Genomic DNA, 13,164 nt, shown 5'->3' with positions numbered 1-13,164 from the left:
TAATTAAATATAATCATAATTATTAAATTTGCACCATTTTAAATTCCGATTCATACAATTAAATTGTTTACTGATCAATGTGTAACAGTATTATGCGGGTCCTGTATGTACATTTGCCTCGATTTTCACGTCAGAGTTAAGTGTGCAATTGTTTTATTATCATGTGCAGTAGAGACCAGCGATGAGCCGTAGCAATGTAAAGTCTGACAAGTCTGGTATTTAAGAGAGAGAGAGAGAGAGAGAGATAGAGAGAGATAGAGAGAGAGAGAAGGGGTGGGGTGGGGGTGGGGGCACCGAACTTTCAGGCTTTGTCCAACATATTGAGATTATAATATAAACACAAAAAACAATTGCGCAGAGAAGGTCATTATTTGTATTGGTAAGTTAGAAGAGGAACTGGGTATTTATTAAGCCCTACCAAGATTAGCGGACTCTCATATCTCACCAAGAAAATGAGCAAGTACGATATTATGTTGGCCTAACAAAAAACCGCTGTAAATAACAATGCGATCACCTAGATGTCTTTTGTTTTGATTGCGCTGTTTGTAACGGTACTTTTAATATTGCTAGTTATATCATGGAAGGGAACTGGGAGATACACTTCCCAAGGACACACTGAAGGAGCAAGCTCGGGCTGATGTGGACCGGTATCGAACCCGCGACCTTTTAATTACAACGCTGATGCTTTCTCATTTGAACTACCACGGATAGTTTGCAACTTGTCGTTATTATTTGCATAAGGATTAACTTATAGTTTAATTTTTCGTACGTTATTACCTTCACAACAAAAGAGGGGAAACCTAAAGCAATAAGCAATAACATTTTTTAAAAACAACTCCGATAATGCTTGAACAAAATAAAAAATTTGATTCAGCAATATACAATTTGAATAAAATTAATCAACTACAATGCGATATACTTGTGTAATCCTTACCCCCTCCCCCCAAAAAAACCCCACAAAAGACGAATAAATATTGACCTACTCCATGTTGATCGGTATATGTGTACCAGTGATATCCCTTTATTAGTTACGTGCATTTGAATTTTTACACTGTCTCGCCATCCTCCGGCGGATGTGTTAATAATAACGCCCTTCTCGCCCAGATGGTCTCCGCGGGGGAGGCAAAGCACCTATAATGTTTGATGAATTTCCATTCCACATAGCAATTTGGGAAGAAATGTGATGAATCTCAGACAGACGGATGAAACGTGGGTATCATAATTTTCTGCAGTTTAAAAACAAAACAAGAAAACAACACAAGAAACAACACAAGAAACAAGAAAACAACACAAGAAACAACACAAGAAACAACAATGCGGAACAAACATTAAAGCATTGAATGGCATCATCAATGGTGGTTACAATCAGGATAAATCAAGGATAACAACATGTCTGCAATCGTATACACTGATACTTATCTCAGGATTATCAACTCCGATGTCAAAAGGTCATCTCTATAAATTGCTTTTCATGGATTGCATCAAACATTTGAAAGACATTTACCCTGTACATTACTGGCATTTGCTTCTGCAACGACTACGAGTACATGCCTTGTGAAACAATTACAAGTACTTACTCTGTACAAGGATTATGATTACTTTCCCTGCACAATGACTACTAGTAATTGTCCTGAACATCGATTACCAGTACTTTCCATGTACAACGATTGCTAGTACTTTTCCTGAACATCGATTACCAGTACTTGTCCTGAACATCGATTACCAGTACTTTCCATGTAAACGATTACCAGTACTCGTCCTGAACATCAATTACCAGTACTTGTCCTGAACATCGATTACCAATACTTTCCATGTACAACGATTACCAGTACTTTTCATGTACAACGATTACCAGTACTTGTGCTGAACATCGATTACCAGTATTTGTCCTGAACATCGATTACCAGTATTTTCCATGTACAACGATTAACAGTACTTTCCATGTACAACGATTACAAGAAATTGCCCTGTACCACTATTACTAATACTTGCCCTGTATTACGATTACTTGCCTTGTATAACGATTACTAGTACTTTCCCAGAACTACGAGTACTAGTACTTGCCCTGTACAACGATTACGAGTACTTGCCCTGTACTGTGATTGCTAGTATTTGGCCTTTGCGACGATTATGAGTACCTTCCCTGAATAACGATTACGTGCACTTTCCCTGTACAAATTATTACAAATACTTGCCGTGTACTGCGATTAGGAGTACATGCCCTGCACAACGATTACTAAGTACATTCCCAGAACTACGATTACTAGTACTTGCCATGTACAAAGATTACGAGAAGTTACCCTGTACAACAATTGCGAGTAGTTGTCTTGTACAGCGATTTGTTTTATTTGTCACTATTAGTAGTGGTTTAATCGCTAATGCTACTGACTGCAAAGTTGAAATTACTAGTCATGTTTTTTACATCCTTGGAGTTTTTACCATTGCTATTATTTCGTTTTCATTTTCTTCTTCATGTTGTTCTTCTTCTTGATTATTATTATTATCATCATTTTTATTTTTATTATTATTATTGATGTTGTTGCTATTATTTTTATTATTATTATTGATGTTGTTGTTGCTATTATTAGTATTATCCATGAAGAGGAGCAATGCCATCATTACTTTATTTCTAGTGACCCAGGTGCTGCTTCTAGAGTTAGATTGTTCCAGGGACCAGTATCAATAATGGCTTGGGGGTTGATTTATCTGAGAACTACGTCCAGAAAACAAGCGAATCTCCAACGATATCCGACACAGTGATCTGGTGACGTTTGGTTTCCAACAATAATTAACGGACACCATGACCGACTATCGTTTTTACTTATTCGACATGCAAAGTTGCAAATTAATGCGGTAAATGTATTTAGAGTATTTGATTGGTTACACTACGTACTGCTGCTGTACGTACTATTTATTGAATGGCTAAACGTTTGACTGACCATTTAAAGCGAATATATCAATCTTGCATTTCAACACTCCTTTTAGCAATAGTACCTTGAAGAACCTGATGTTTAACTGGGCGACAACAAGTCAAGAGTTTAATATAATACCATCTCTTCCTTTTAAATACTGAATGTCGAAAATAGCTTTGATATTAATCGACAATAACAATATGTTTAAATTAGATACTGTGTTGGATATAATGGATGTCAGATAGGCACCATTTTCATTTTGGACAAAGTATACATCATTAGAACTCCATCGGTCAAAACATAGTGCATAATGATTATTCATTCAGAAATACTAGTGATATCAGGCTGTCATAGCAGCCATATTGGATGTACGACTGGTACCATTTTCATTTAGGACCTACCAGATAATAAGAGTATACTGATGTAAATTAGTATTGATACAGGACTCACGGTACTAATTTAGTTCCATAGTAAGCCTATGCAAACACCATGATATTAAAAATTCAATAACTTAAACTTTCTGGGTGCTCATGATCAAACCTATATTTATCAGCATAGCTGAAACCTTTATGTCAGCTTCTGTGTAGAGGAAAGGATATGAGACGCGGCATTTTCTGGACCTGCATGTGTTTGAAACATGTGCTTTTCAGTTCCGCACCAAAGAGTCGGGTGCTAATTTTAGTAATCCGTGTTTCAAGCTCAAGGCTGTTAAAGAACTGAAATTCCATCAATAAAACAATGTCTCTAGTTTTTCACTTAAAATATAGGATAAGCTCTCAAAAGATTCTTTCTCATAAAACATAACTTACATTATTAAACAATTCTGGTCAGCCAAACCCATATATACTCTATTTTATGTTCACCCATTTCCAGACTGGTTCCCCTTTTTCCATAAAATTAGTACCGTTTAAACAAGATGTTAAAGATGGCCATATATTGGGCTTCATATCAGCACCATTGCAATATGAGATGAACAAAACATTTAAGTATTTCGTGAAACCCCTTCTCAGTACGACTTCCGTTCGAATGGAGTAGCGATATAAAGATTTTCTTGATGGCTGCTATGGTAGCCACATTGAACGTTAGACCAGAAACATTTTCATCAGGGCCAACTAGACATTGCGAGAAGTTATGCAGTGAAAACCCCGTGTTGATATGAGTATTCATTCATCAATAAATAAGAATGACAAGATTTTCAAAATGGCTTCTATGGCGGATATATTTGATGGGAATAACCAACCAGACCATGGGATGAATGTGTGTGTACATTTTCATGGCAATCATACAATAAACTTGCGAGGACTGGCGACAAAACAATTGCGCTAACGGACGGACGGACAGACGTTGAACGAAAAACAACATACCGTCCCATAATTTCCTCTGGTCTGTGACCAGTAGAGCTAAGACTAAGCGGATGTTTCTTCTGCATAATCAGAACAGTTATTTCAATTGTGGTTTATCACCATCTTCGTCTTCATTCATGACATTCACACAGTACAAATGACTTGGATAACATTCAGAGAGAGAGAGAGAGAGAGAGAGAGAGAGAGAGCAGTTATTTTAAGCAATAGCGATAACACAAACAAATTAAACATCGATTTGAAATTCATTGCATCCTTAACAACTTTAACCTTCCATCATTATCGGAAAGGTTTGATTAAACTACTCCCCAGATAACGTCATACACACCTCCAATTCCCATATAAAACTTTTTTTTCACCGTGGAGAGCATCGTTTTGTAAAGTAATGTATAGTACATTAGGAATTAATTTTCAAGGCAATATGTGAAGGTACTGTGCCAGAACTAGAGCTGTTAAGTTAAGCGTTAAATCTTTAAGACAAAAATTGTTTCATGTGAATAAAATACATACACTTGCATCCATTTCATACAGGATATTAACCAATGATATTTGTCAGTTACTTTACTTGATAATTATTCATAAAAAGCATTTGAGTTTTAAACTGGTAATATATTTTGAAAACTAAATGGTTTTATGAAATGCACTGTGAAATCTACATCTCAGAGTTTCTGAGCTTTATTTCAAAGTATTTGGATATGAGTAGATTGCAAACGTTTGGCAGTGGAAAGAGGATAAGACCCAAGTAAATTTAAGAGCGTTTCTTCTCCTACCGGAATGAAAGGGATTTCACATGCAAATATAGTAACGAATGTCTAAAACTCAACTAGCGAATCTGAGTCATAGTAACAAGCTAATGCAACATATTTAACTTGGTTTACATCTGCAAAAATGCTTAGACATGTCTGTAGAAGTACTTATTCTTTGCGTGAAATATGTCCCATGGGTCATGCATAACTGCAGACGTATTTGCCCTTGTAGCAAGTCCCGTTGTCATCTTAGTACGGCATACTGTAACATTCCCGTGCCACTTTGTGGCAAACACCAATGTCTGTGTTTTTAATTCTGACTATCCAGTAAAGTCCGAATTCTTCTCTCTATATCTGTATTGTAACAACTACTGCCTCACTTCTGTACTCACGCGATAAATCAGTCAGTCATTTAATGTACATGGTTGTCTGCATTATTATTAAAGGGACGAAAATATTTATATCACAGCTGGGCTGAAACAAAATCTGAGTATCGTCAATTATGATATGACTTATTGTCAAATGTGATTGAAACATAATCGATATGGCAAAAAGAAATTACTACAATTCGAATCTTACTTTCAAACCTATATCCAATATATGCAAAACAACATAAAACCAAAGACACGCTAACTGAAAATATCACGGAAAGTGGGGACTTGACCCTTGCAGTTATAACCTCCATTTCTAATTGTGCACGAAATGCGAGTGCGTCTTAAGTGCTTCGAATGGGACACGCACAACTGCCCCGTTCATCAATGAGATACCGCCTAGCAAAATAAAACATATGTTAACTAGTCATGTCATTTATTTCTGCGTAATTCAACGTCCAGCTATTGTGGATGGTTTCATGCACCACACTTGTGTATATTTGTTACATTCACTTGTGCCTGATGAATCGAGGATAAAGTTCGAGATAGTCCGAGGAATCCAGGAATAAAAAAAACTGAGTCAAACGTTCTATACAAAGATAAATTGTTTTTTTAAAAATATCCTTAATTTGAATATCCTTTTATAGGGCGTGGGCAACGATGAAAATGACCAAACTAATAAACAAAACAAAATAAATTGCAAAAAAATCAAATAATAACAATAACAATAATAATACCTTTTTCTTCGTTATATTAATTTTAACTATATCATACTAGTGGTTTTCAAAAGGACACACAAAGGCAGCCGATACAAACTATCAAGGGCGGATATCGAACTCGTGACTTATTGATTGCTATTCAGACGCTGTACCAACTGTATTATTGTGGCTATCTTACAAATTCTCTTCATTTTCAACATTCAAATTGTTATGTAATTTAAAGATGCATAAGTTATTACCTCCGCAAAAAAGATAAAAAGCATTAACGCTACCACACCCCACCCCACCGAACCACTCTCCACCCCACCCCCCAAAAAAAAAAAACAAAAGCAAAAGTGAAGAGAACAACAACAAGAAAAAAAAAACAACACAAAGATAACAAACAATTAAACAAACAAAGGGAGTAGCCTTAGACTAGAACAAAGTTGTGTCATTCTATTCTGGATTCAACCGTATAAAAGTTGAATAAATTCAGAAGTATAAGAGAGTAATTATAACCGTTGAATAAATTCAGACGTAGAAGAGTGTAATTATAACTGTTGAATAAATTCAGAAGTATAAGAGTGTAATTATAACCGTTGAATAAATTCAGAGGTATAAGAGTGTAATTATAACCGTTGAACAAATTCAGAAGTGTAAAATCTGATATATTTTCAAAGGCAAGGGGATATAATTATACAGTTATTCGAAAACTGAACAAATTGACCCATATCCCATTGATCGGTATCAGAATGCTATTAATATGCAATTATCCGATTCATAGGTGCCCCTTTCAATAGATCCCTTGTGGTTGGACAGAGGATTACCAAAATGATACAGTAAAACCCTGCCTGACGCTTATGATCAGAGAATCGGCTCAATAATAATCTGTTCGTATTAGCAAGAAAAATTAAGACACAATCGAACTAGAGTAGATTGGTTAATCTGTCACTTGACGTATATTTAACTAATCAATCGAATAAAGGATTTGTATCATAGTGGATGGGCTTTGACCATACGGCAACGCACTAATGATCATCAGCGTTCCGTGTGTGTATTTATTTATTTAGTGACATCGACAGGAACGTCGGAATCATTTACTGCTACTAATATCTGTGTGTGTGTGTGATATGGATTTTTAACGTAGCTTTAACAATGTTTCAGTCATATCGCTACGATGTCTGCAGTGTGACAGTTTATAGTGATGCCTGGCACTGGGGCATCATGCCGCAGACATGTATCATGATGTCCCACCCAGTCACATTATCCTGACACCAGGCCGACCAGTCCTAACACTAACCCCTTATTGCTGAGCGCCAAGCGAGGCAGCTGTTAGTACCATTTTTGTAAGTCTTTGGTATGACTCGGCCGGGGATCGAACCCACGACCTCCCGCATCCGAGGCGGACGCTCTAACCACTAGGCCACCGGAGCGGTACTAATATCTAAAAGAGTAAAATTAATAAATCAACTGCAGTTCCTTTTCATGGCTACCCTTTTTACTGTGTAATCCCAACCCCATTCTCGCCACCTCTACTGCCTTCCACGGTACCCCTTTCCACGGTACTCACTGCCATGCGTCTGAGAGCAATGCAGATGATATAATGCAAAATCCGTTACTTATCTTATGTACTCACGTATAAGTCGAGTCCAACTACAAACTGCAAAGACAAATATCTGCTGTCCCATAATGCGCATGCCGATCGGGTTCTTTGCAATGTGATAGAAGTAATCAGTAGAACAAAAAACATAGACCCTGATTCGCATGCGCAATATACTAAGGCAGATCCATATTTTTGTTGTTTTCAGTTTAATTCGACTTATACCCGAGGAAATAAGGTATTTAATTCGACTTATACCCAAGGATATAAGGTATTTAATTCGACTTATACCCGAGGAAATAAGGTATACCTAAAATCACCGAGGCTTAAACAATATAAAATAATCATCCGTGGGGATCAATTACCAGAGCATTGAAAGGTCTCATTAATTGTATGACTTGTGACTGGTAGTTAATATCAGTATATATTTAATGATAATAATAATAATAACATACACTCAGAAGTCTCAAGATGGTCCTCTTGAGTGTAAAAAGGTCACATCCAGTAATCTTCAATTTATCATCATAAACAAGATGTCCTGTTGCAAATGCTTAAGTGATTGCCATCAATATTGTCAAATTAAATGCAAAATATAACTGAACTATACATGTCCTGTACTACGATTGCATGGCTACTGATGCTATTGCAAACTAGAATGGCTGCCGATGTTAATGCAGACTAGTAAGGCTACTGATGTTAATTCAGACTAGTATGGCTACAGATGTTAATGCAGCCCAGTAAGGCTACAGATGTTAATGCAGCCCAGTAAGGCTACAGATGTTAATATAGACCAGTATGGCTGCCGATGTTAATGCAGCCCAGTAAGGCTACAGATGTTAATTCAGCCCAGTAAGGCTACAGATGTAAATTCAGACTAGTAAAGCTACAGATGTTAATGCAGCCCAGTAAGGCTACAGATGTTAATTCAGACTAGTAAGGCTACAGATGTTAATTCAGACTAGCATGGCTACAGATGTTAATGCAGCCCAGTAAGGCTACAGATGTTAATATAGACCAGTATGGCTGCCGATGTTAATGCAGCCCAGTAAGGCTACAGATGTTAATATAGACCAGTATGGCTGCCGATGTTAATGCAGACTAGTAAGGCTACTGATGTTATGCAGACTTTACTAATTTTTCTACTACGTTCTTTGTGCTTCGGTTACGGGAGGTCGCGGTTTCGAACCCCAGCCGGGTCGTACCAAAAACTTATATAAACGATACGAACAGCTATCTCGCTAGGCTCACAACATTATGAGGTTAGTGTTAGGACTGGTCGGCCTGGTGTCAGGAAAATGTGACTGGATGGGACATGATGCTACGTCGATGGCATCATGCCGCAGTGCTAGACATCACTATAAAACGGTCACACTGCAGACATAGTAGAGATATGACTGAAAATGTTTTAAAGCTACGTTAACTCACTCACTCACTCACTCTTTTAAAACAACCACCAATACCATTTTTTTTCTTCTTGCTCTTCTTCTATCTCGGATGCTGGAGGTCGCGGGTTCGAACATCGCCGAGTCTACCAAGACTTAAACAAGTGGTATTAGCAGCTGCCTTGATTGAAGCTCAGCATTAAGAGGTTAGTGTTAGGACTGGTCGGACTGATTTCAATATAATGTAATTGGGTGGGACACGACGTTACTGGTTCGACGCGCAAATTTCTAGATTATTGTATCTTATGTATTTAGAATGACTGATTGAAATTCCATTGCTTTACAGATATATATATATATATATATATATATATATATATATATATATATACCATGTTATTTCTAAAAACCAGAAAGTATTAATTATTTTGAATGCATTCGACAACATAGTGATTCACATTATTCATGATATTGTAATAAAGACCTGTTTGGATAAAAAATAACCTTTTTCATCCCGTATAACCTGAACAAAACGTCCACCAGAATCAGTCTTATTGTTACTAAATCTATCCATCCATATATCTACATATCTCTGTGCTTATCTGTCCATCTATATATCTACCTCTCTCTGTGTTTATCTGTCCATCTAAATATCTACCTATCTCTGTGTTTATCTGTCCATATATATATCTACCTATCTCTGTATTTATCTATCAATCTAAATAGCTACCTATCTCTGTGTTTATCTGTCCATATATATATCTACCCATCTCTGTATTTATCTGTCCATCTATATATCTACCTATCTCTGTATTTATCTGTCCATCTATATATCTACCTATCTCTGTGTTTATCTGTCCATCTATATATCTAAATATCTCTCTGTTTATCTGTCCATCTATATATCTACCTATCTCTGTGTTTATCTGTCCATCTGTCTCTGAGGGTATCTATATTCCTCTCAACCGAAGGAGGAAACCAAAGCTGAGCGAAAAATCTGAGCACATACACAACATAAATTTATGAACTGAACTTAAGTATGATTTGCATGTAAAAGGATCCAAAGACTTACCTCATTTATTTCCACAGAGGCAGCCACACAAATACCTTGTAACTTGCAACATTCTCAATTCCCAAAGTATTTACTGCAGTATTTCGACTCCCAATGTATTTATCTTCTCTTATATCCGCTTCCCTTCCCAATTCACTGATGTTTGTTGACTACGCGTTTTATAGTGCTCCCAAAGAGTGCGGGTCTATAGCGGCTATTTTATTATTACAAGCTGCCATCCAATAAAATGGCCTTTCCTCACCACTAACGACCGTTTCACACAATAGGAAGGACTATGAGAGTAACTGGGGTGCTGCAATGTACAACTATATCCTTGGTATTAAGAATCTACCACATCGTGTATATCACGAAGAAATTGCTTTAAGAGCTATTAGTCTGAACGTGAGTATTTCACATTTCATCTCAGTTTTTAAACAGACTTCGGTACGCTGGCTCTAAGTGTATATCTAGTCAGTCACAAACACTTTCCCCTCTCCGTTCAGGATGTAAATTCATGCGGTATACTTGAAACCAAATTAAACTTTTCATTGTTGTCATGTGTGATTAAAAATAGCCGTAAATTCCCCCTTTCCCGTTCAGTCCACTTAATTGTAAATCTATAGCCAATTGATCGCTCCTGGGAAATAACTTTCTGATCTGCCTCCGTTGTACAGACCCAAAAAGGATATGAATATTGTTTTCACGTGAAACCGTCTGCATATTAAAACATGTACATAAAAATTGCATACGTAGGCTTTATTACAAAAGATTATTTATTTTAAAAAGTTGAATTACAAATCTCAAAGACACAGATGGACAGTAAGAGAACAAGGAATAAACACTTTTATAAATAGTGTGATATAAACAAATAGACTGACAAAGAAACTATTTAATTGTGTCTTGGGAGACAAATTGTCTTAAATACATGTAGAGGAGAGAGAGAGAGAGAGAGAGAGAGAGAGAGAGAGATTGTATGTGATTCAATGCGTTGTCTGTTCATAAACGAGTGACATGAGTGAAGCTTACAGTAAAATGACGTATAATCAGATTCAACAGCGTTCCAAGTATACCAGTTCAAAATAGATTCAAACTGGATGGTATCAAGAGCCACGGCATTCGTAACACACAAATGAAATATAATGAATGTATTGGTTTGGTGGCCATGCTTTCTTTTTTTTATTTTTTTGGTGGGGATGCCGGAGGATGGATTAATGGACCGACAACACCCCACAAATAGTACAATAATCTCCATTTAGCTAATGCTACACAAGCTGTAAATACAATCAGTTTCAATCTGTCACTAATGTTATTTAAAGACAAAATTTGTGTGCGGATGTTGAGATATATTTTATAAAAACATACACTGAATTCAATAATTATTTTGAAAACAGAAAAGAAATAATCGCAAGATATTTTCTCAGTAAGCAACCATGTGACATACATGTTGTATAGTTGCAAATGTTGACTGCTGATCTGAGTAACTGTGGTTAGAATATTCCATGAAGCATTTAGTATTTTCCTTAGAGATTTCCTTTGCTATTTATATGTTTACTTCAGACCATGACGTCACCAAATGTGATACTAAAAGCGAACCTAATACCACACACTAACGATACCTAACGCCACACACTAACGATACCTAACGCCACACACTAACGATACCTAACTCCACACACTAACGATACCTAATACCACACACTAACGATACCTAACCTTAAAGCAAACTTTAGGTGGCAGGGTCCAGTTTCGTAAATTGGCCCCTGGCAAATTTCTTAACTTAAGGCTATGGTGTGACTTTTTCAGCTATTAATGTTTAGTATTTATAGATATGGATATATTTGTGAACTAGGTGTTTTGGGCTTGTATTGTTCTTGAAATTGATGTCAGGCATGTACACCTTCCATAGTTGTTCTGCAGTATGTTGATAATGAAATACCAATAGTTGGCTAGGAAAAAGAGCTAGCCTCCCATAGCAATAGACACGTGGGTTCAAGGCAGCTAGAGTATCTCAAAAACGGCTTGGATGACAACTATTCTGAATTGCATCAAACTATTTAGTTGACAATGTTTTTCAAAATTTTCATCCAGGGAAAGGGCTTGCGTTTGCACTGTGAGCACCACATGCTGTCAAAAATGGCATTTGGATGTGAAAAATGCAGGTATAAAATAGGGGTTGGGGTGCATAAACCTCTTCTGCTGTGAACTGCCATTGACTTCTCTGGTCAAGTGAATACTATTCTTATGCTTTGTTTTCATATAGGTATCTAAAAATACTGACCTTTTTGACCTCACTTGTGTATTTGATTTTTTATGATTTTTTTATACTAGGTCGCTGATTGCGGCATTAGATTTGTACATAAAAACTGGACCCTGCCCCCTTAGCGGCTCTGGTGATAGAATTGTACAAAGCGCTCGCCTGTATCAGGCGCCGCAGCGGACAAAGCTTGTGCTTTTAGAACGTTGCCGTTGAAATTTTAATATCATGTGTCCAGAATAACAAGTTTACGTGTTGTATCAAAAATGCTTCCATTTTTTAGATCGATATTTTAGATTGGATCTGTTGAATTAAACAATAGTGGTTGAAAGCTATATTTTCTATGTCGAGGGTTTAGACTGTGTCGTTTGAATTACACGGCGGTGGTTGAAATTTCAATGTTATACGTGGAGAATTCCTAATTTACGTATCGGTTCAAAGTGTTTATGTTGAAAGTTCCATTTCAGATGCTGAGTATTTAGATTTCACCCGCTGAATTACACAGCGCTGGTTGAAAATTCGATGTCCAATGTCGAGTTTTTAGATTGTATCTTCTGAATTACACGGAGGTTGTTGCAATTTTAATTCATATTTCGAAAGTTTCAATTTAACATTTTGAAACACATTGATTGTACTGAAAGTTCCATTTCGTATGTTGAGCATTTATATTGTATCTGTTGAATTACACAGCGGTGATTTGACATTTTCTTGTGCTTGTCAGAATTGTTTTTTTTATATGCTGAAATGATGTGTTGGTATTAAAAGTAACATTACACGATGTCCACTTAA

General features: G+C 36.6%; 1 protein-coding gene across 3 annotated transcripts in view; it reads right to left on the bottom strand.

Annotated features, from left to right (window-relative positions):
• The window catches only part of LOC149783285 (uncharacterized), a 116,335-nt gene extending 105,753 nt beyond the window's left edge, over window positions 1-10,582 (bottom strand). For all 3 annotated transcript variants that reach the window (XM_089931516.1, XM_089931517.1, XM_089931518.1), the window contains exon 1: window positions 10,143-10,582. The gene's annotated coding sequence lies outside the window, so the exon portion shown is untranslated. The remainder of the gene's footprint in view (window positions 1-10,142) is intronic.
• Window positions 10,583-13,164: the final 2,582 nt, after the last annotated feature.

This window comes from Sinohyriopsis cumingii, chromosome 14 (genome assembly GCF_028554795.1).
Source record: "Sinohyriopsis cumingii isolate HCF-2022 chromosome 14, ASM2855479v2, whole genome shotgun sequence".
Classification (NCBI taxonomy): Eukaryota; Metazoa; Mollusca; class Bivalvia; order Unionida; family Unionidae; genus Sinohyriopsis; species Sinohyriopsis cumingii.
This window is presented reverse-complemented; position numbering and strand designations above follow the sequence as displayed.